This window comes from Cryptomeria japonica, chromosome 10 (genome assembly GCF_030272615.1).
Source record: "Cryptomeria japonica chromosome 10, Sugi_1.0, whole genome shotgun sequence".
NCBI lineage: Eukaryota > Viridiplantae > Streptophyta > Pinopsida > Cupressales > Cupressaceae > Cryptomeria > Cryptomeria japonica.
In genome coordinates this window covers 174,294,034-174,320,208 of record NC_081414.1, presented here as the reverse complement: position 1 = coordinate 174,320,208, position 26,175 = coordinate 174,294,034, and the positions used below count along the sequence as shown (strand labels likewise).

Sequence of the window (26,175 nt, the reverse complement as noted above, 5' to 3'; positions counted from 1 at the left end):
TACACATCTATTACACCAGTAAGAGTACGCCATAGGTCTTTATTCATGCATTGAAAGGCAATGACAAAGCTTCCAAGAGTAGTTGAAGGATGGTTTTCAGGGGTTTCAATCAAGACTCGCATTGAGAGGTTGGCATTTCAAGACTAAACAAAGCCTTTTTCCTTGAGAGATAAGTGATTTCATTGATATTTTTAGCCATGTAAAGGGCTTATGGCATTTAAAATGAGGAGGTTTCTTTCATTCACTGAATCTAAGAAACATTTGGTTAAGGGTAAAAAGAGAGTTTTTTCTATGTATTTTATTGTATTTATGTTATAGAAGTCCAATGCTCTTTTACAAATGGGAGTAGTTTTCTTTTTTGGGTCTGAACAGTCAAGAACCAATGAAAGCCATTCATTGAAAAAGCTAGTAAAAAGTGCAAAGTACAATTTGAGGAAAGTCATGATAGTCCTGTATTGTCAATGAAAAATATGGATGCAACATATCAAAATAGAAATGATGACAAAGACTAGCAAATGAAATCCATGTATTCATAAAGAATTAAAAAAAAACCTGTGATAGAGGATCATAATCATGTCAAAAAATATTGCAACCATGAAATGAGCATTAAAAAAATAATACTTCACTTTCAAGGAAGCAATACAGTGAGTATGGAATGAGCAGTACATGATTGTAGAAGCCATAACAACCATGACAAGAATAAAGAACAATACACTTATAGCCTTCTTGAAAGGATTGGCAAAAGTCATCAAGTCCACAAAGAGGATAAACATACCCTTACAATTTTCAAAGGTTAAAGGTTAATGGAATGATAGTGTATAATGTTAGCAAAATGAGCCATAAACTGTGTGTGACTACCAAATAACAGTGTGCAAAATACAAAGATCTTATGACTATCAAAACTAGAAACAAAACCCGTATGAATGAGATCATGCCATGACTATGATAATGGTCCAAACCTACCAACCACAAATAAAGTCTTAGTGCCAATTCTTTTGAGAGCATATAAGATGAAAGAAAGTATCCTATCATCATAGTGAGAGATATATTTACAGACAGTAGAAATATAGTGCATAGGGTAGTCCCAAGGACCTGACAATAACACAAAGAATGTAGTAAGAAATTAGAAAGTATAACACAGTCCTACCAAAGAGAAATGAATGAGAGGCAGTTAGGGATTAGACAATTGTGACAATGAGAAGTCCATAAATAGACAAAGTAGAAAGGTTCAAAATCATGGTGAGGTAATGAAAAGACATAATCTCATTGTTTGGTAAGAAACCAAGCAATGAATGGGGAGAACAAAAAAACATGAAGAACCCCAAAGGTTAATGATGGCTACAAGAGTAGAATTAAGGAAGAAAATAAAGCATAGAAGAGTCTTCAACCTTAGCAAGATAGATATATCTACAGTATAGTGGTGATAGAATAATATGACAATCATAACCTCATGAGCCTAAAAAATGACAGAGGGAAAAGTTTGGTCTTGTTTTTGTTCTTCTTAAAAATAATAAAAGGTGGATGGACAAACCCTTATTAGGATCATTACCTTAAGAAGAAATGACAAGGAAATATATAATCCAAAAGGCAAGAAGAGAACAATATTTGCAATAATTTAAGGTCTATGACACTTCATTAGATCCACTACCATCTATAAAAAGCTTAACTACAATCACATAACAACTACTTGGATGAAGGTACTATATCTCTGGCAGTTTGCAAAGTTGGGGCATATGTGAAGAAAATCCCTCTTTTAGGTACTTTTTTTGTTAATAGCTTTTTGCTTGCAAGTACCATCTTCAAACTTTGGCATGGTAACAAAGTCACCTTTTGAAACTTGTATTACATGGTGGCTTGTGTAAAAGGGCCATTTTTTTGTGCTTGAACATTATGTTTTTGAGATGTAAATGGAAGAAAGTCTTTTGCTCAGACATATCATATAATTATTTCATTTTCCTGATTATCCTTCTTAAGATCTTGGTAGGGAAAATGCATCCCTCTTGTTTGAGGGGTGTTTGATTGGTGAATATTTCGTTTCTCCAAACATGTTTTCACAGAAAAAGAAGGTTTTGAAGGGACCTGAAACCCTTTACACAAGGTCAACACCAGAATAAAAAATGAAATAAATTTACAATAAGACAAAATGTTGCCCTAAAAGGAAACAAAAACAACGGTAGCCCAACACCAACAAAACCCAAACAAAAAGACTGACAAAAACCAAGGGAAAAACAAAAGAGCTAGGTCAAATTATTCAAAGTCTCAGCGACCTCTGCCTCCAGTTGGTTCACATTTTGAGCCACCTTTATCGAATCCTAAATATCCTATGGTGATTTCTCTGCATTCCTCTTCAGATTGGCACAAGTCCTCTTATTGGGTCCAAAAGACTCTTCATTACCCATTTCCTTATCCAAATCTATATCCACGACTAAATTATCCTGATAACTCTGTTCGAAATTACCTGTCATGGTATTCACACTATCTATAGTGGTCTTGATGATATTGTGGCTGAGAGACATAATGGATTGCAAGGTATCTTTAATCCTTTTCAATTTCTTCTCAAAGGTTGCAATATTGTGCTCATAGCCTTTTTTGAATTTGTCAATGGCTTCAACTGTTTAGGAAAGGCAATCAACAACAAAAAAAATTCCATCCTCTATCCAAAGCTTGCTAACTTTCAAACCCTGTATGTCAGATAAACCCACACCCCCAAACTCAAGCTTTTCCAACTTACTACTCATAGCCCTCTATTTTAAAGTAAGGTTCTTTATCTCATGAAAGGCCCACTTCATAACCCGGAAAAAATACACCGCTCCATTCCTAGCAATAGCCAAAATGTTCATAGGGAACTCTTGATCCAAATTAAATAAATGAGAGTCTATGTTTAGATCGATAGGAAAATGAGGCCTACTTTCCCTATGTATAGAAGTGTAATAATTCCTCAAGATCGAGGGAATCGCAGAGTCTTGATTCTCATGGTTAGAAGAGGGATTATCAAGAAACAGAGATTTACCCTTATTTCAAGGATGGGCCTTAGGTATCTTGCTACTACATTTGGAACTGGCTCCAGGGAGATGGGTAACAATATTTTTTGACCCCTTTAACTTTGCCTTTCCAGTGCCTGAGGGATTGTTTGGATTTTTCTTATTTTTCACTTTCTTTGAAGGAGCATAGTTATCCTCCTCCATATTTGTGTTCCAATCTTCGTCATCGAAATTATGGGTCCCCGAGTCCTCATACTCTAAAATGGAAATATGGGGGGAATTGGGAATCACATGCTTGGCTTCAAAATGCTCATAGATCAATAACGACAACCCCTCATGTAACACAAGATTGATACTAAGAAAGTTAAAATTACTTTTGAAATATTTGTATGTCCTCCTAACAATATTTAGTATAGGGAGTTGTTTATGTGACCTTATCTTCCTTACTATATAATTCTTATATTATCCCTCTTTGTTTCTATCATGTATCCATTTTCTAATCTTATTCTTTTGTTTATTTTACATAACCTTTTATCTTCCTTTGTGTAGGAACTTCCTTGTTTACCACCATTAAGAGTTGTTATCATTTTTTATATTATGTTATTATCATTTCACTTTACAGTTATTCTCTAGTCTTGCTAGTTTACTCTACTTTGAATCCCCATTACATACATTAATTTATGTTGTCACTTTGTTCCCAAAATAATTCTCCAATCTCACTTGATTTCTAGTGGTTCCATTATTTGTTAGTAATATCATATAAGTTTTACATGTTTATGATTTTGATACAATTGATTAGTTTATCATCCTATTTATTATCAACATGTTGATTTGTACTTATCTTAGAAGCCAATGTTAGGACTATCTATGGTGGATCACACCTTAACTATGATAAATAAACTACGCCTATGGTGGTAAGTGACTCTTTGACAATGTCAAGGAAACCTAGTAGGCTTTGATAGCTTGTTTTGAGTCCCTAAATAGACATTTCCAAGGTATATTTTTCTACTTCAGGTTAATATTAATTCTTTGGGAATGACCTAAGATAAAAATAATACTTTTATGAAGTGCAAGTTTTTTTTATTCTATATTTTCCATCCTTTTATAACTTCACAATGAAATGCTTGTTATTTATTTTGAAACTTTCCTTATAGGACATGAATTGAGATATATTGAAACACTTCTGCATAGTTTTATAAAATTACCTAGCAATTGTAGGAGCCAATATTTCCATTTACTAGATGAAATTGTTCCATTATTCTAGGTTGCACTATTTGTTTCACTTACACATATCAAGAGCTTGTGATTTTGGGTTAAATTACATATCCTCCACTATCACACTTGCATGTACAGATAATTTATGAATATAAAAACTTTATTAAATGCATTTATATCAAATTTTAGGTCTACACCTATTTATTGGACAAGGCTTCAACATGTTTTTAATGTTTCCACATTGGTTGTTAGGATAGGTCAATGTTATCATGCAAGTTATTAGGTAAGAAATGGTCTTTTATCCCATGATCTTGTTGCGACAAAATTTAATGAATATCAAATATAATTAACTTTAAGCATATTTAACTCATACAATTTGAGACTTCATTCCATCATTTGAAAACTCAAAACTCAATGTACATATTCATAATTTAAAATTTTCATAAAATTAAATCTTTATTAAGTCAACATTTAGACTTGCCTTACCTTATCCACAATATTTATTTAGTAATTCTGAAACTTCAGAGGAACATCTAATTTCATACATGAACAAATACAAATTTTCTGAACAGAGGAGCCCTACTACTAAAGCTCTTTTGAAAGCCGTAGATGCTTAGACCATTCTTTAGAATATTTTTAGAGAAAATAAGTTTCATAAGTTTCTATCTTCGCTTAACTATTGTTCCTCTCTGAGGTATTTGCGTTCTCTTTGTGCAAGCTACATGCTTATTGTAGTTAATGAATGGAGATATCTCTGAGAAGAGTTCTGCTTTTCTGATCTATAGAAATAAGACCTTTTTGGGTAAATCTTCTGTAATTACTGATATGTTTCTGAATTTTATAAAATTAACTTCTTTTAAAGAGAACATATAATAGAACTGTTCAAATGTATATTTCGTTATATTCTAATGTACTCGTTAGAAGAGTAGCATCCTCCAAAGAAAGGAAGGCAAGCTTATTGATAAGAACCATATGAGGAAAGATACAGTTCGGTTGATGCTTCACCTATTTAGAGTTTATAACATTTCATTCTCAAAGAGGTTAAGCTAGTTTGGTTCTTTTAATTGAACACTGCCCAAATTATTTAGCAGAGTAAATAGCGGATATTACGATTAAAAGTCATTTTGATTGTTATTATTGCTGGAAATAAATTATATTCAACATAATAATGGGCTGGTATAAGAGTACTCAGTAGTTCAGTTGGTAGAAAACTCTAAAAGCAAATGGAAGGTTCTGGGTTTGAAACTTAGGTGGTCTAAGTGAGCTGTAACTCAACATATGGTATTAGAGCTCTAGATTTGAAGTCCCAAATATCTACAGTGTGTTTTAAGGAGTAGTGTTAGAAAAAGGCCTCATCTAAAGGAGGAGGTCATAGCTTAGATGGTAAAGCACTTTCCAACAGCTAATCAAAAGTTTTAGATTTGAATCTTAACTGATCCATATAATACCTGTAATTCGACAAATCCATCATATTTTTGATATTTCATTATCATCAAACATATATAAATTTTATTATCATCAAACATATATGAAGACTAGTTTGTAGTTTGAGTTCTAGAGGCTTGCATTCCCATAAATTTCATAAGTTTATTCAAAAAATCAAATTAATGTCACACCATAAATTTGTTGTCTGTTTCTGTTATAGTCTGCGTGGACAGCCAAGACTAATCATGTTATTTTGATTGCTTCAGAACAAGCGAAAGTAATATAATAGAACTGAGGAAAACTAACCATAGTATTTCCGGTTCTACAGGATGAATAGAAATGTCATATTAGAGGTTGTGAGCTCTACTATACAGAAAATAGATTTTTGACATTAGGTTGACTAACTCTGTATATACATGAGCTTCAAGAGTATGAAACTAAAAGGAAAAATCAATTAAAATCGTGCTAACTCAAAAAACAAAACTTCTTAAAACTCCTTAAAAAACCTTCTTACCATTGCAATCTAGGAACGTTTATAATTAGAGGAAAGCAGCAAGAAATGAAAAAGTGAAGACACCAAATTAACTGTTGACGGTCTAAGCCTTTTTAAGATCTATTTCATAACAGTCTATATCTTTTGTTAAGAAAAGAAATTGTGGTGTACCTGGTAAATAAAGAGTAAACGATGGAACTTCAAATTGAATCTTTGGCAACCACAGATGTTGGGGTGTGCTAGTGCTAGGAATAATAAGCTTTCACTGCTCAACTTATCTCTACAATTTTCCTTCCCCACCACAAACTCATTTCTTGCAATATTGCAATATGTGCCAAAACACGTGAACCATCTTTCGCTTTCCACAGCTTAGAGTAAAATACAAAATAAATAAATGCTGTCATAAATTTTGTTTGTTTTGGCTATTGAATAATTGGAGCGTGATAATGTCATTTTTAGGATCCCATGCACACCAGACATTATTGATGCCACTCCCACGCGTTTCGCATGTTTTTACAAAGAATCTACGTCACCCTGATTTTTCACAGAAGGAGCTCAACCAATCGGAGAGTGTAAGGTGGAAATTTACTTATTTGAGCCTCATTTTTGATCATTACATTCACTACCCAATTTACTCCCGAGAGCTTGGAGTGAATCCGCAGCGTCCCATAAAATAGTTATTTAAGCCTCATTTTTTATCATTACATTCACTACCCAATTTACATTTTTGTGTTTGTTGGATGTCCATTCTTTCGCTAACATGATGTAGCATTGTAGTTATAATGATGTAACGTCCTTTGTTCATCCATTAATAACTGTACGGTTGAGTTTTAGAGTTTTTGGATTAAAAGTGGGTAATTATTTTTAGTTTCTTAATTGTATTTATTTAATTTTATTTTTTAATTATTTTAATTATTCATTAGCAGAATTTAAAAAATTTGCACTTCTCAGTTCATTACCACACTTGTACTTATATACACGCTTGACTTGTATTTTCAAGAGACAATGTTTTTAAACTAAACGTCTAATATTATAAGAAATTGACATGAATTAGACACTACAACGAGCCCTTTTATGAAAGACATTGAAATTGCATCCATCCAACTTAAAATATCATATTAAATTGACACAAAAACCAAACTAAGGATCTTATGGTGCTGCTAGCATTTATATATATATTTAAGTAGAAACTTTGAATGTACATGTACCCCTAGGCGCATAAATCAAGATTGAAGCCAGATGTATCTGACATACCCAAAGCCTTCCTCGATATCAATGTTGAGCTTACTCTGGTGTGTCCATGGTATACCTACTTACTTCTTGTTCTCCAATTCATAGCCTTTTACCACCATGTACCTCGTAAGAATCTTCTCCTTAAAACGTTATCCTAGTCACCTGTCTTTCTCTAAAGCATTATGCACAGGAGGTGAATAATAATTGCTTCTGAATAAAAATCGACATGGAATGAGAATGCTTACCATTTTATAATGATTTCTTTAATATACTCACATTTTAACACCAACTAAATTTTTGTCAAAAGGTGTATCATATTGTGGTGTATTAGATGCAATGAACTTCAAAAATCGCCTAACAAGTATTTAAAATTTAAATGAGTTCCAAATCAGCTAAGGCACTCCCAAAGAATAGCCTTAGAATTATATCTTGAATTGATTGAGATAAAACTTTGTTATTGAGAAGAATGAGAGTTTTTCTAAAGTGAACAATAAATGATTGAGAGGGATAAGACTTCTTCTTGACTTCTTCCTTAATGTGGGTAATAAATGGTTGAGAAGGATAAGAGTTCTTAATTGAAAAATAAATAATTGAGAGTAATAAGAGTTTTATTTATTAGTTCTTGTCATAGAAGAAAGTATAACATATGATATTTTATTTATTATTTAATGTTTATATATAATTTTTAATTTTTTTAATATTTAGTTAAAATAGTTGTAAAATATTTTAAATATAAAATAAAGATCTTAATTTTTATTAAAATTATTTATCACAATCACAGTGTAATAAATTCATTATGTTTCAAAATAAAAATTTAATTTTAAATATAAAATTATTAATATGAAATATTATTTTAAGTGATGGAAAGTTATAAAACAAAAAGATTTGAATCCTCCTAACTCGAGATCCATCTACATCATTCTCTTTATCAATTTAGAGTTTGAAACATTTATCAAACTAAGATAACTAATATTTCAACAATGACAAAATATTTCAATCAACACCTACATCATCTATCCATCATCAATTCTAGAACTGCGTATGCCTATCCCTTTATTTAATTGTAATGCATACTTCAGTTTCAGTTATCTATCATAGATCAATTATTATATAATAATTTTAATTTATTTGTTTGATCTAGATTTATACAAAATAATTTTTTTTCCTAAAATAAAACTAGATAATGATCTTAATATCCATAAAATATACTTTTTTAAATATATAATTGAAATTTTTTTATAAGAAGTTGAACATAAATATAACTTTTCGCACATATTACACAACTCATCATATCTAACCACCTTTTGTATACTTAATTCTTACTATAAATAAAGTATCAAAGGATGCTAACACTGAATTTTTCATTCAAGTAACCAAGGCAATATATTAACAACCTACAATTTCCAGCAATCTATTGCTTTCCGACAAATGGGAAAATTATAATATTTTCTTACTCGGGATCCAATAAAGGAGTAAATTATAATATTTTTTGGGTTGCCGCCAGCGAGGCATGTAAACGCATTGTATTTTATCTGTTGGTTTTATTTTTCAATGATATTTGTTTTCGGGCAGCAGGTTCCCAACATGAGACAATTCTAGTGGTGATGTATCCCCACAGGGGATTCTATCGGCAAATTAATTTAGTGATCTTTTGATCTAAACTACCTTATACCTGAGGACTTGAACTAGCCAGCACTCTCTAACGCAATACAGAGAGAGCAGGTTTTGCATTTGGTACTTGTCTCATTGGTTTCTCCATGAAATTAAACATCTACATTTACATTTTACTTTGCCTGCTTGCTAGGATTTTTTATTTTTGTTTTGGGATTACTGGCATTATTAGTTCCTGTGACACCATGGAACTATAACCGAGGGATTGCCCTAAACGGTGATTAAATGGATCTTGCACGCCCAATCACAACTCAATATTATTTCAAGATTTCTCTCTTTTGCAATGGTCATATAACAAACCGATTGACATTTAACAATTGACTTTTGAAATCAATCTCGGCAGGCTTTGATTGGATGATCAAAGGCATTCATCGTTCTCAATACGAGAGAACGCGTGACTTCCGAGGGTAGGACAGACTCATTATAGCTTCTCTTGCAGACACCAAGATGAGAGGAAGCACAACTTCAAAGGTCAAAGCCTCCAAAATAGGGAGCTTGGGCCTACAAAACGTTGGCTTCAAAAAACCTGGCTCTGCAAAACCCTTGGGTATCATCGTACGATACAAGTGACAAATTGGGGCAAACAACTGGCGATTACGGTTTCAAACGTTTTGCATGCTACTGAAAAGTGGAGGATGCTGGGAAATTGTAGTGCATTGGGCCGAGTGACATTGCAACTGAAAACAAACGTGAAGACAACTTTCGACTAATTGATGTATAATTTTGATAGAGTGAAGGAGGCAAGCATTAGGTTCAAAGTATTTACAGCAAAATATATTTAGGGTTTTATCATTTTGTCCTTTACTTTGTCATTTGTGAACATGGAAACTACATAATAGACTGATCCTAAAGTAATTATTTGCAGAAAAGGTTTTATGGCTTATACAGACATGCTTCAAGAATTTGGCGATAGGGTAAAATTTTGGTCAACTTTCAATGAACCCAATATATTTAAAGTTGTAGGGTATGACAATGGTCATTTTGCTCCTCAACGTTGTTCCTACACTTTTATAGAAAACTCCACTTTTGAGCCATATATTGTTGCCCATAATGTATTGATAGCGCATGCAGCTGCTGTGGAGCTATACCAAAAAAGTATAAGGTTCTTTTCTCTTATTGGGCGTACTCCAATTCTTGACTTATTTTGGTTTTAATTGGGCATCAATGGGATTTCAATTTCAATTTCTTCTTAGAGGGTCGGAAACCCGTGCATTACTGGACTTGTTCCCACTACATCTTATTGAATTTTTTAAAACCTCTTTCAATTTTTTTTTGTGAGATGAGATTAAATTTAGAGAAGGCATTCAAATTTGTGTATAATTTATGGTCACGTTATCCTATGAGTGTTTATATATTTTTTGTTTCCTTTAGGTTTTGATCTCTTTCAGGAAAAATGTCAATTTTGTTGTTTGCAAAAATTTTCATCTTGGAAGGCATGGAATATAGTTTGGAGTTCTCATATGAATTTTAGCTCTAGAATAAGTGAGGTAAAAAAGTGGACTTATCAAGAGAGGTATTTTGCCTTAGTTATTTGTTAATTGCATCGTCTTTTGTTACTGTATGCATCAATTAGAATATTATAAGAAGAAAAGGTTGGCTGTAAATGTCTGTCCTCCATTTAAAGAAACAAACCTTTAGCTTCTTCTAGTTGATTTATTTTAACATATGCATTAATTAATGTGTTATAAATATCAACACAAGGCTCAAAACCATGCTTTCCCATATCATATAGCACAATTAGGACTTATCTCATAAGGCTCTCATCACAAAAAGCTTTGATAAGATAACCAAATATCTCGTAGCTCACATTCAAAATAGTTGGTCACTAAAGTCGATTGCAAATCAAAATTTGGAACTATGTTGTTTTCTTCCGTCTGAAAATTTAATATTTCTTAGATCCATAACTAAGCCCTTTTTGTTTTGAAAAGTGGAACTTGGTCTATAATATTTTCAAAGAAGACTTTTGATATAGTGTCCACTTTCTGTTCTTTAAGGTTTGATTGATCATGGAAATCTTCCAATTTGAGCAAAGTTGGCTCTATGAATTTAAATAGTGAATAGAATGGAGGCAAATCTTTCTCTGGCACAACTACTGTTTCAGGCATGCTGCTTTTGCTTCACAAACTAGTAAAATGAAGGTATAATGATTAGTTAAGAGGATTGTTTGGAATTGTCGACAAATATTTAATCCAAAGTAACATAATTTGCATATTATGTTTTTTATCATTCACTTATTTGAAAAATTTCAATCAATCTTCTAAACAAGAATCATGTTTGACAGGCCAGCTCAATCAATGATGAAAATTGTTTATTGAAATAAAATCAAATAAGAGTTTTTACATGTTGCTTCATTTTCAAAGTCCTAAAACTTAGTGTCCGATATCATCTATGCCTTTTAGTGCACACCAATTTTTGTCATCGCTTGTCTACAAAGTCTTTTAGTACCTCAACTATTTTATTCTTCCACCCATGTCTTGTAGTTCCTACGTTGCTTTTCACCTTTCCTTGAAAGACTAATTTAATTTTTTTGGTTTCATATGTTATTTGCTTTTTATTTCGGCTAGGTAACTCTCAGTTACTCTTCAAATCTAAGTGTGTTAGTTCTGCTAGCATCAACATTAGTCCTTAATGTTGACTGCCACAAACATTATCTTTTGCAAAGGATTTGTTGGATTTAGTTGTTTGTGCATTTTCATGGTCTTATGCACAATTTTCCAACATCCACTATTGTAAGTAGTGTCAATTCCAAATTTGTCAAGAAATCAGATACCGATGGTGAGTTTTCATTTCCATGCATCTGCTACCTTTGTAATCGCCCATAACCACTTTAATATTTTCATTTCTATGATTCCATCCCATACAAGGATTATGTCTTCGGGCTAGGCATTTAATTCCTTCAAGATAATGTCTTTGAGCAAAGGGTGCGCTCGTGATTGTCAATTGCTTGCACTGTATTTGAAAAACATAAAAGATTGGTTTTTTGAAGATGTATATCAAGGCCATTCTTGCCTTGTAGCGTATGCAATTCGTATTTTGACCTAACACTTGCATTGGGTGGCATAAGCTATGTCTATCTTTTCAGGGCATTCAAATTGGACCATTTGTTTGGCCAAATGTTGGTGATGTGTTTAACATCTATTCACATGATCATCTTTAGTTATTCAACTTTAGATATGCATGTGATATGAGAATATGTAATTATGATGAATTTTGTATTTGGTTATCAGTCTTAATCCTCCAGTCCTGTAAATTGTGCAATATGGTTTACTTTTTCTCTTTCATTTATTCCCTATCAACCCAACTTTGCTTAGATTGGAGGGAAGCTAAAAATTTATGAGACCAACCTATACTTACTCCAAGTATATTCCAGAATATTGTTTAGTAATTCCTCTCACTTGCATAGTTTTATGCTTTTAGTTTTTTAGCTTTATTTGAAATAACTATGTAGTAGGAACTGTTTTAATTTTTTAGGTTAAGTTTTTTGCTTTATTTCTAATAATACGAGTTTTCTAAAATCTACATGTATCTAAAACATCTATATATAATGAGGTAGTTGTAATTCATTTTCTATCAGTTAGTCTGATCCTTGATCAGTTGATCAAGAAGCTCTTGTAATTTGGTATCAAAACAGGTTTGAGAATGTATTCTAATTCAAGAAAGATTGTGGGAGGTTGAAGATTTTGAAGAACCAGTCAGAGCACTGAAGAAATTACTAAATCTAGTCATAACTGAGGAAGCCACCAGAGGAGATCGGTGAAGATCACAAACCATTTTTGTGGTATTTTTCAATTAGCAAGCCACCCGTGTTCAAAGGGTGAAGTATTTTTTAAGCCAACAACTTTCAATGAAGAAGCCACCTCCTCAATCAGGTGAAGTCAACCCTCGAAAGAGGAGATTGTAATCAGGCATAAACTATAAGTTTAAAACCATGTATGCATGGTGAAGCCCTCAATATGTGAGGAAGCCCAATCATGGTCTTTGGAGAGGCCATAGTGTTTTTTGTCAAAAAAAAAAAAAGAGAAGCCTTCTATGAGAGGAGAGAAGATGACAAGTTTTTGTGAAAATTGGAGAAATTATTTTAAGCCATCGATATGCAATCGTGTGAGAAAGTCAAATCCAAGTCTTAGAAAAGGCTTGAAGGAGTTAAAAGTCAAGAATTTGCAATCTAAATAGAGATCACCGCATGATGGAAAGTGGTAGGAGTTGAGCCTGTTGAAGCCGGATAAAAATACAATTGTTTTTTTGTTAAATCGATTAGTGGTTGAAATTAAGGGGGAGATTATTGGAATATTGTTTAGTAATTCCTCCCACTTGCATAGTTTTATGCTTTTAGTTTTCTAGCTTTATTTGAAATGACTATGTAGTAGAAACTGTTTTAATTTTTTAGTTTTAGTTTTTTGCTTTATTTCTAATAACACAAGTTTTCCAAAATCTATATGTATCTAAAACCTCTATATATAATGAGGTAGTTGTAATTCATTTTCTATCAGTTACTCTGATCCTTGATCAGTTGATCAAGAAGCTCTTGTAATTTCTGCAATTGATAGAACAATTTATTTGTGTTCCAATTTTATATTTCTTTCAAGATAGGTAGAAAGGCTTCATACGTGCTACATGATATGGGGCATACTTATCCTATATTCAACCCCTCTCTAGTTTTGAACCCGTATCTCTCCTGCCAAAGCATAGATCCTTTACTGTCTGATTCACTCAGGAAGTGCGAAAAATTATTGACTCTTAGTGCTAGGAATATTTTGAATAGTATTAACAACTTTTTGACATTTTACTTTGGCCAACTTGGCAAAAACCTCAATCAGACAAAACAAAAACATCTTGTCATCCTTTCGTGGGAACTTAGCTGCTTTGCAACCCTTGTTTCAAACGCTTAGGATAGGGCATGGTTGTCTGCCTCCCAAATGTACATACCTACTTACAAATGTTGTCAGCCTTAGCAGAAGGTGATAAAGCAGTCTTTGAGCTCTGCCAAATGACATTGTTTATGCAGGGAGCAGAGTGCATCCTGATTAGATTGTTTTTCATTTAAATCTAAATTACATATTACAGAATTGATCTAATCTCCATAAATTCAATTATGCACTCTTTTATCCTACATCAAATTTCTTTTTATGTACGATTTGATAAAAAACAACATTTTTCTAGAAGGGATGGGGAACAATGCACGGATGGAGTCAGTCTATCGTTATTCTAGCTCCAAAATGGACCTTTCGTACAACGTGTTAGTGACAGGTTAGTCAATCGCAACCGTTAACTGCAAAATCGACGGTGTAAAATGAGCATCTAACACGCGTGTTAGTCAGTACGTACTGTCATTTTGGACCCAGAATAGACGCGTCCCTATGGTCACTCGTCAAATGATTTTACTGACCACTGAATACTTTACTCGGAGTTCGTATATGTCGCCATCTTGTTAAATTTAAGCGGCTCAGAATTTGGTCGATCTAGGGATAATATCGAGCAACTCGCTCACCTGTCAATTGTCAATTGTCAGAATGCAAAACGCACCACATATAAGGAGCACATATTTCGATGTGCTTGTTTTTACTTGTATGTAGTGCGTTTTACGTGGCTATGCGCTCACTTTTCACTGCAGCTTTCTTACACCTATTGTCGTATATCTGAAAAAAATAAAATTATGATTCTGTCAAATCTCCTGGGTAATTAACTGGCATCCACAAAGTAGAACAAAGTAGAATACATGATTCTGTCAATTTTTATCTATAATTAATTGACCAAGTATTGGAAAGGAGAGCTATGGTTCACATGTTCTGGCACGTATCTGTATCTGTCTTAACCAGGTACACCACAACCTCTTTCACAATAAATAAATGCTGTCATAAATTTTGTTTGTTTTGGCTATTGAATAATTGGAGCGTGATAATGTCATTTTTAGGATCCCATGCACACCAGACATTCTTGATGCCACTCCCACGCGTTTCGCATGTTTTTACAAAGAATCTACGTCACCCTGATTTTTCACAGAAGGAGCTCAACCAATCGGAGAGTGTAAGTTGTAAATTTACTCCCGAGAGCTTGGAGTGAATCCGCAGCGTCCCATAAAATAGTTATTTGAGCCTCATTTTTTATCATTGCATTCACTACCCAATTTACATTTTTGTGTTTGTTGGATGTCCATTCTTTCACTAACATGATGTAGCATTGTAGTTATGATGATGTAACGTCCTCTGTTCATCCATTAATAACTGTACGGTTGAGTTTTAGAGTTTTTGGATTAAAAGTGGGTAATTATTTTGAGTTTCTTAATTGTATTTATTTAATTTAATTTTTTAATTAGTTTAATTATTCATTAGCAGAATTTTAAAAAATTGCACTTCTCAGTTCATTACCACACTTGTACTTACATACACGCTTGACTTGTATTTTCGAGAGACAATGTTTTTAAACTAGATGTATAATATTATAAGAAATTGACATGAATTAAACACTACAACGAGCCCTTTTATGAAAGACGATTGAAATTGCATCCATCCAACTTAAAATATCATATTAAATTGACACAAAAACCAAAGTAAGGATCTTATGGTGCGGCTAGCATTTATATATATATATTTAAGTAGAAACTTTGAGTGTACATGTACCCCTAGGTGCATAAATCAAGATTGAATGCCAGATGTATTTGACATACCCACGTGTCTTTCTCTAAAGCATTATGCACGGGAGGTGAATAATAATTGCTTCTCAATAAAAATCAACATGGAATGAGAATGCTTACCATTTTATAATGATTTCGTCAAAAGGTGTATTGTATTGTGGTGTATTAGATGCAATGAACTTCAAAACTCGCCTAAGTACTTAAAATTTAAATGAATTCCGAATCAGCTAAGGCACTCCCACAGAATAGCCTTAGAATTATATCTTGAATTAATTGAGATAAAATTTTGTAATTGAGAAGAATGAGATTTTTTCTAAAGTGAATAATAAATGATTGACAGGGATAAGACTTCTTCCTGACTTCTTCCTTAATGTGGGTAATAAATGGTTGAGAAGGATAAGAGTTCTTAATTGAAAAATAAATAATTGAGAGTAATAGGAGTTTTATTTATTAGTTCTTGTCAAGTATAACAAATGATATTTTATTTATTATTTTATGTTTATATATAATTTTTTATTTTTTTAATATTTAGTTAAAATAGTTGTAAGATATTTTAAATATAAAATAAAGATCTTAATTTTTATTAAAATTATTTATCAGGATCACAATGTAATAAATTTATTATGTTTCAAATTAATAATTTAATTTTAAATATAATTTGATTCAAATTATGTGTAATTATTAATATGAAATATTATTTTAAGAGATGGAAAGTTATAAAACAAAATGATTTGAAGCTTCCCAACTCGAGATCCATCTACATCATTCTCTTTATCAATCTAGAGTTTGAAACATTCATCAAACTAAGATAACTAATATTTCAACAATCACAAAATATTTCAATCAACACCTACATCATCTATCCATCATCGATTCTAGAACTGTGTATGCCTATCCCTTTATTTAATTGTAATGCATACTTCAATTTCAGTTATCTATCCTAGATCAATTATTATATAATAATTTTTATTTATTTCTTTGATCTAGATTTATACAAAATAATTATAAAAAAAAAAAAAAACTAGATAATGATCTTAATATCCATAAAATATTTTTTTGTAAATATATAATTAAATTTTTTTATAAGAAGTTAACATAAATATAACTTTTTGCACATATTACACAACTCATCATATCTGACCACCTTTTCTATACTTAATTCTTACTATAAATAAAGTATCAAAGGATGCTAACACTGAATTTTTCAGTCAAGTAACCTAGGCAATATATTAACAGCCTACAATTTCCAGCAATCTGTTGCTTTTCGACAAATGGAAAAATTATAATATTTTCTTACTCGGGATCCAATAAAGGTATAAATTATAATATTTTTGGGGTTGACGCTAGCGAGGCATGTAAACGCATTGTATTTTATCTATTGGTTTTATTTTGCACCGATATTTGATTTCAGGCAGTAGGTTCTTGGCGTGAGACAATTCCAGTGGTGGTGTATCCCCATAGGGGAATGCTTATCGGCAAATTAATTTAGTGAGCTTCTGATCTAAAATACCTTATACCTAAGGACTTGAACTAGCCATCACTCTCTAATGCAATACAGAGACAGAGAGAGCTACCAGGTTTTGCATTTGGTACCTTTCTAATTGGTTTCTCCATGAGATTAAACATCTATATTTACGTTTTACTTTGGCTGCTTGCTAGGATTTTTTATTTTAGTATTGGGATTACTGGCATTATTAGTTTTTGCGATAGCATGGAACTATAGCCGAGGGTTCACCCTAAATGATGATTAAACAGATCTTGCACGCCCAATCACAACTCAATATTATTTTAAGATTTCTCTCTTTTACAATGTTCATATAACAAACTGATCGATATTTAACAATTGACTGGTGAAATCAATCCCGACAGGATTTTATTGGATGATTAGAGGCATTCATCGTTCTCAATACAAGAGAATGTGTGACTTTTGAGCGTAGGATTGACTCATTATAGCTGCTCCTGCAGACATCAAGATGAGAGAAAGAACAACTTCAAAGGACAACGCCTCCAAAATAGGGAGCTTGGGCCTACAGAATGTTGGCTTCGAAAAACCTGGCTCTGCAAAACCCTTGGGGATCATCGTATGGTACAAGTGATAAATTGGGGCGAACAACTGGCGATTAGGGTTTCATACATTTTGCATGTTGCTGAAAGGTGGAGGATCTTGGGAAACTGTAGTGCATTGGGTCGAGTGACATTGCAGACGAAAACAAATGCAAAGACAACTTTCAACTAATTGTTGTATAATTTGGATAGAGCGAAGGAGGCAAGCATTAGGTTCAAAGTGTTTACAGCAAAATATCTTTAGGGTTTTATCATTTTGTCCTTTACTTTAGCTTTTTTGCTCCCTTTATTCGATAATCTTAATTCCTTCATTATTGCTTAGTTCCATTTATTTATTTTATGTTTTAGCCTATGGGGACAAACTAGGCTATGATAATTTTGTGCTAGGTTAATTTTGTGTCCCATTTATAAATTATGATAGATATTCTTCCAACCCTTATAGATGGCAGATAAAGTTTATTACATTAGTGCATAGTAATATACACTCAAGGTATGTTTTATTGCCTTACTTTTGGTTGGCAAGAACTTTTGTAGCTATGAGTTATGAGTTTTCTATCTCTAATTGTAAAATTAATACAATGGAATGTTGAGTGACTATAAAATAATGTTAATTGTTAATAAGGTATATAATATTCCCACTATTTATGGTAGTTAATATTGTTTGTAAATAGTAATTTCTAAGCATAATTTTTTGAATAATTTTCTAGTTCGCAAAAATCTCTCTTTGTCTTTAGCATATCTTGATCAATTGATCAAATAAATCTCTTTGGGTTGTTTATTTTTGTTAATGTTAAAAAGGTTATCACTTATCAATATTGTTAGTGATATAGTGTTCTGCATTTCTAGTCGTTTTGTTGCATTATAACTATTCAGTTGTTGTAAGATCACCACTTGTATAAAATTACTCATTAAAATATGACTATTCCTTACTAAACTAGACGAGAATGGTTGGTAACTTTTGACTATTAATCATATTCTTGCTCAAGATATTTATGTTTGATCACACTAAATTTCCAAGTATATTATTTGCTTCTTGCATGCACTTCCTGTAAAATCAATAAAACATTAAATTCTTTGACATATATGTGATATATCCACTTAGTACCATATCTAGCAGGCCCTATGAAAACTTTCAAACATAAAGTACACAGACATTGATGTAAGCATTATGGCTACCACTCACTATGTTTCTTCATAGCCTACATATACTCATGCTTCAAGACCTCTATGGCATATCTGACCTCTTGTCTAATGGGCACAAAAGTGATGCATCTAGCACTAAACTGGACAAGTCTTGTCAATTTGCAAAACAAAAAGACACATGGACATTGCTATAGGCAATGCAACGATCATTCACTATGCACTTTGTGGAAGTCTTTCCACATAGAATTCTTATGCTAAAGCTTCAAAACATCTATATACTATATCTAGCCACTCAGTTAATGGGAAGACATAACAAGTGTGAAAAATGCAGTCTTTCTATGTTCATTTGGGACCAAATGTCTGTTTTGATTAGATTCCAATAGTTTGAGGTCTCTGCATTAGGTAATGGATCTTGATAGCATTGCAATTTGATGCACTGCCAATAAAAAACACCCTTAAATAATAAAATACCCAAATGTTTTAAAATGGGTCAAATATAATACTGAATCCCTTATGATACACTACTAAAAAATTCACTCTATACACAATTATGAATATTTTAAAATTAGGTATACAATAATATATCGCCTTTGTGAGGAAAAGAAATCCAATTGCCTCTAGTTCCATGCTTCAGCATCTTCTTTAGGGGACCATGGTCCTCTATTCACATTTGTTGTGAAAATATACTAGCTTTGTGAGGCAAAATAATCCATTTGCCTCTAGTTCTATGTTTTTGAACAAAATGTTTGAATATAGCATCTTCTTCAAGGGACCATTGTACCCTCTTCACATTTGTTTTGTCACGGCAAGGTGCACTGCCCATTTCTATGTATCTCATTCAACAACTTCTAAAAATGGGATTAACCCAGACCACTGAAGAATATAAGCACTCCCTTTGTTTCAACTCAAGAAAAGGGTAGGCAGTTATATGTGTTTGTATAAGCCAACCAAATCCTTGTTGGTTGTGTTGCCTATTTTTCACCTCTTAAATCAAACATGGCTCTACATAGGGTCTTAGGTCTTCATAGAAAATATTTTTGAAGAACTAAACTTAAAGGAAAAGGGAGTTCATTTTTTGTTTAAACTAAAAAGTTTGTATTGATTCATTGGAAAGAGGCTGCAACCTAAAATTTTCCCCTTCATGTTGAGTCCCAAGCTCCTAAATTCATGCTTCCCACATTGAATAAGCCAAGTACCCATGCATGGTTTTTGAGAAAAAAATAACATTTGAAAGAGAAAGATCCAGCCAAGTATTATTCCCCGTGAATGAGTAAGGTTTGAGTCCATTCGAGGAAAGTGAAAGTTTAAATTTTAGGTCTTCACATGGAACTTAGGGTTTCCTTGTAGCTTAACCTTGACTTTCCTCTTTTGATCTAGAGCTTTCACTATGGAATGGAGTTTTCTCTTCTAATACATTGTAGGCAAGGCCTTATACACTTGTATTACACTAGTAAGAGTACGCCATAGGTCTTTATTCATGCATTGAAAGGCAGTGACAAAGCTTCCAAGAGTAGTTGAAGGATAGTTTTCAGGGGTTTCAGTCAAGACTCACATTGAGAGGTAGGCATTTCAAGACTAAACAAAGCCTTTTTCCTTGAGAGATAAGTGATTTCATTGATATTTTTAGCCGTGTAAAGGGCTTATTGAATTTAAAATGAGGAAGTTTCTTTCATTCACTGAATCTAAGAAACATTTGGTGAAGGGTAAAAAGAGATTTGTTGCTATGTATTTTATTGTATTTATGTTATAGAAGTCCAATGCTCTTTTACAAAGGGGAGTAGTTTTCTTTTTTGGGTCTGAACAGTCAAGAACCAATGAAGGCTATTCATTGAAAAAGCCAATAAAAAGTGAAAAGTACAATTTGAGGAAAGTCATGATAGTCCTGTATTGTCAAAGAAAAACATGGATGCAACATATCAAAATAGAAATAGTGACAAAGAGTAGCGAATGAAATCCATGTATTCATAAAGAATAAAAAAAAAACCTTGTGATAGAGGATCATAATCATGTCAAAAAATATTGCAACCATGAAATAAGCATTAAAACAATAATACTTCACTTTCAAGGAAGCGATCCAGTGAGTATGGAATGAGCAGTAGTTTGATTGTAGAAGCCATCACAGTCATGACAAGAATAAAGAACAATACACTTACAATCTTCTTGAAAGGATTGGCAAAAGTCATCAAGTCCACAAAGAGGATAGACATACCCTTACAATTTTCAAAGGTTAAAGGTTAATGGAATGATAGTGTATAATGTTAGCAAAATGAGCCATAAACTGTGTGTGACTACCAAATAACAGTGTGCAAAATACAAAGATCTTATGACTCTCAAAACTAGAAACAAAACCCTTATGAATGAGATCATGCCATGACTATGATAATGGTCCAAACCTACCAAACACAAATAAATTCTTAGTGCCAATTCTTTTGAGAGCATATAAGATGAAAGAAAGTAGCCTATCATCATAGTGATAGATACATTTATAGATATTAGAAATATAGTGCATAGGGTAGTCCCAAGGACTTGGCCCAATAACATAAAGAATGTAGTAAGAAATCAGAAAGCATAACACAGTCCTACCAAAGAGAATTGAATGAGAGGCAATTAGGGATTAGACAATTGTGAAAATGAGAACTCCATAAATAGACAAAGTAGAAAGGTTCAAAATCACAGTGAGGTAATGAAAAGCCATAATCTCATTGTTTGGTAAGAAACCAAGAAATGAATGGGGAGAACAAAAAACATGAAGGCCCCCAAAGGTTAATGATGGCTACAAGAGTAGAATTAAGGAAGAAAATAAAGCATAGAAGAGTCTTCAACCTTAGCAAGATAGATATATCTACAGTATAGTGGTGACAGAATAATATGACAATCATAACCTCATGAGCCTAAAAAATGACAGAGGGAAAAGTTTGGTCTTGTTTTTGTTTTTCTTAAAAATAATAAAAGGTGGATGGACAAACCCTTATTAGGGTCATTACCTTAAGAAGCAATGAAAAGTAAATATATAACCCAAAAGGCAAGAAGAGAACAATATTTGCAGTAATTGAAGGTCTATAGCACTTCATTGGATCCACTACCATCTATAAAAATCTTAACTACAATCACAAAACAACTACTTGGATGAAGGCACTATATCTCTGGCAATTTGCAAAGTTGGGGCATATGTGAAGAAAATTCCTCTTTATCAGGTACTTTTTTTGTTAATAGCTTTTTGCTTGCAAGTACCATCTTCAAAATTTGGCATGGTAACAAAGTCACCTTTTGAAACTTGTATTAGATGGTGGCTTCTATAAAAGGGCCATTTTTTTGTGCTTGAACATTATGTTTTTGAGATGTAAATGGAAGAAAGTCGTTTGCTCAGACATATCGTACAATTATTTCATTTTCCTGATTATCCTTCTTAAGATCTTGGTAGTTAAAATGCATCCCTCTTGGTTGAGGGGTGTTTGATTGGTGATTATTTCCTTTCTCTAAAAATGTAAATGATAAGAATAAAGAAAACATGGCATGAGTATTTTGTTGGTCTATTGGGAGTATTTTGAAATCTAGTGATCATGATATGTAGCACACTGCCAATGTTGTTGGAAACAAAAAAACATGGTGATGCCTGTACTTGCGTTTAATGTCATCAAGAAAGGCTCACATGTAGGCAAAAACATGCAATGTGGGTATGTTTTTTAATTAAATAATTTATTGTCAACATTCCTCTCAAAATTCATGTTGTTGATATATTTGTGAGCTTTTATGAATTTCACATTATATCGTGTCTTAACTGTTTCCATAATGAATGCAGCCTACACGTTACTGCTTCTAAATATAGCATGCAGGTCTTTGAATGTAGATAAGATGCACTGAATATTCGGTTATTTTTTTCTAATTGTATATAACATTTGCAATGCATGAGTTCATTATTTTTCCTATAAGAGCTTGATCATTTTAAAGAGGCCACGATGATGGGTTCAAAAGCTTTCCACCATTTCAAGATATAGCATATTTTTTGGCTTTAATATTTCATGTGTTTTTATAGCCTAAATGTTGAGTGCAAGATATAGTCACATCAGTTGGATATGGTCAAACAACACTCTGCAACTTGGATTGGTAGGTTGTCATTGGCATTTGAGTTTTATTGTCAGGATAAAATATATGATTTGAACTTCAAGGAGGAGGTAGCTATCTAACTTTCCTTACTAATGTCAATGCATTTTTGTGGCAAATAATTTATTTGAATTAGGAAATGGCATTCAATACTATACAATGACCTTGTGTACGTTAGGACTAGACACAATCATTTTTGTTTGTTGCTATGTTTACAATATTTAAAAGGATGTTTTCTTTTTGCATAAATTGGGGTTGTAAATGTGTTTTCAAGGCATTCTTAGTGCTCTTCCAGTGCAACCATTGATTTAAAATAGTTAATCTATATGCCCAAGAGGATAATTTCTTTTGGCAACTAGTGTACGGTAACCCTTTTTGGGTCATAAGATAAACAATCAAAAAGCCTTTTTGCGTCAACATTACTATGATGGTGCATTCAAATCTCCACACTACTTAGGCTAAGATAAATTTTCTAGTTTTCTAAGTGATTATTATGTTTGAGTTTTCGGGGCCAAATGAAGACTGGAGTCTCATGTCGATCTGAGCTACTTTCCAAATATAACCAAGTACTTTTATATGTAAAAGCTAACAAAATGTTAGAGTAGCAGGTGTATTTTTGTTGTATCACTTTGGAATCTGTATCTAGCTAACTTTAGTTATGTTTCTTTTGCAGCTTTACAAATTGAGGAGGAATTGGGGCCAGTCATTGTCTATTGAGGTACAAATTTCTACAAACTTATAGAGCCATACTAAAACAAGGAATACAATATGCAATCAACATCTCTGATTTTTTTTGTTGTTGAGCAATATAAGAGTCTCATAATAAGAAAGATGTATTAGGTGTGAATGAAAGGGCGACAGATGAATGTCTTAATACCATTGTTTGTATTTCTTCCTACATGTGAAGCGGGAATTCATTACTCAAAAATTTTGCCCCCAACCTTTTAAGTGGGTCTCTGGTATTGTTGCTAAAATATTTTCCAAATTATTTTACCTATACTATAAATTTGCCAAGAACACAAAACTCTTTCTTCTTGCTACTAAACCCGAGTTTTGTCTCTACAGTTTTATTGTTGTTCAATGCCAGTCTCTGAACAACCTTGTGTTTTGATGTATGTAATGTTGAGATTCTATAATAAAAAGAAAAATATTTGTTTCCACAATCTTTTTATCTATAGGATGATTTTAAGGAATACATTTTCAAAGATAAAAGATCACTTAGCAAAAGAATCAAATTTTTACATAAATCAAGATCTAAATACTTATGTTACTATGGATGAAAATGTTAGTTTTGCTAAAATTTACATTTTAACAAAAGCTTAATTCATGATTTCAGTTTGGATATATGTCTTGATAGAGTGACTTGTTTCTTTACCATTCAAAATATGTTTGTTTCTCTTGTGCAAATAATTTAAGTTGTATTTACCACTTATGATTATACAAAAGCTTAATTCATGATTTCATTTTGAATCTGTAGTGAGACCCAAGATTATTGAAGGACATAATTATACTTTAAAACGTGCTAGCATAATGGAAGAGCACCTGCTTGTTTTACAAGCAAGAGGATGGTGGTTTGATTCCATCATGCCCTAATATGAATTAATCAATGATATTGTAATTTATTTTTAACAATATTAATTTATCTAAATAGCGAGCTATTTTTTAAAATTCATTATTTTATATCATCTTTTGAGAGACAAAAGTGATATTCTCTCTAATGAGAATATTTTTTTTGTCTTAAGAAAGACAATAAGTGGGATTAAAGACATTTGTCTCTATAGAGACAATAATGCTGGTGTTTTTTATTGTCTTTATTTAAGACACTCGCTTAAAGACAATATTTAAGACAATGCACAATCTTTATTTTGTCTCAAGTTAAGATAATTTACTCAAAAATTGTCTCAAATATTGTCTTAAAACCCCCCACTATGTAGTAGTGGCTTCTTATTTGATCAAAATAATTTTGTGTCTTTACTTCTTCATTTCTCGCGGCTTTACTTCTAACATATGTGCCTAGATCGTAAAGGTAGGAATTTAATGAGGAGTTTTGAAAGTTGTTTTTGTTTTCTCCCTTCCTCTTTATCCCTTGATGAGTTCGCCATGAGCTTGATTTATTTTCACTGCTAGTTTCAGATTCTCAAATTTAATTTTTTTAAGTACAAATTTAGATGGCCAAATATTAAAAACTTATATACTCATTAAAGGAAAGAGACCAGTAGTTGTACGGGGTTCAATAGCCGTTATAGCAATTGTGCATATAATATCCAGTCTTGTCACATATTTATACTATATAATGTAAATAAATAATTCACATGTAAATAAAATTATTGTCAAATGTTGATGAAAATGGACCAATACTTGAACATAAGAGAACCTATAAATGTTATATAAAAAAGGCATAAATACATTAATTAACAAGTGAAATAGATCATTTTTTGTTTCAAATAAAATATCATAGCTATCCACTATAAGTGTGTGATTTATAAAATAAGATACTCACTTAAACAAGTACTATTATCATAGTGAAAATATATTATTCTTATGTGTACAACTATTGGGGTAGCAATGTATATGCATTGGAGTATTTCACATTAGTAATTTGTTTTATCACAAATATAAAAGGTGAACACAATAAATACCTTGTTTTTCTCCATGAAATGTGAGGGACTGTCCAAAGATTTAAGTTTTCAACAATTGGTCCCTTTGTGTTCATATAAGTTTTATTTTATATCATAATATGTTGTTTTTGTGTTCAATTATTGGTCCTTTGGTGTTGGATATAAAAGTTAGAGATAACACACATTTATGATTAGTAATAGGTATTTGGTCCATTTAAGTTTCATATAAGTTATATTTTATATAAAAATATGATATTATATTAATTACAAATGATATTTTTTTATTCAACAACTAGGGATTTTTAAATTAAGTTTTGGTTGAATCTTTAAAAAGTCATTTTTTTTTACACTTCGCACTAGATGTGTTATTTTGACGACTTGCATGATGAGTCACGCCTTCAAACCTTAGTTGTAGTTAGTTAAGTGTCCATATTACATTTCTAAAAAAAAATAGAGGTCTTACGATATTCCATGTGACGGCTACATGTTGACGAAGTTAGCCCTACCGACTACTGGTCCCTCTCCCCTAGGATAGAATACATAAGTTACAATATATCATTGTTTGTGTCCATTGTCCACGTAACTTACAACTAAAAAAGA

At 32.2% G+C, this 26,175-nt stretch overlaps 1 protein-coding gene across 2 annotated transcripts in view; it reads right to left on the bottom strand.

Moving 5' to 3' along the window:
- LOC131859613 (UPF0481 protein At3g47200-like) overlaps positions 1-6,417 on the bottom strand; it is a 34,006-nt gene extending 27,589 nt beyond the window's left edge. The window contains exon 1 of one of the 2 annotated variants that reach the window (XM_059213574.1): positions 6,286-6,417. The gene's annotated coding sequence lies outside the window, so the exon portion shown is untranslated. The other variant, XM_059213575.1, reaches the window with a different exon arrangement.
- Positions 6,418-26,175: the final 19,758 nt, after the last annotated feature.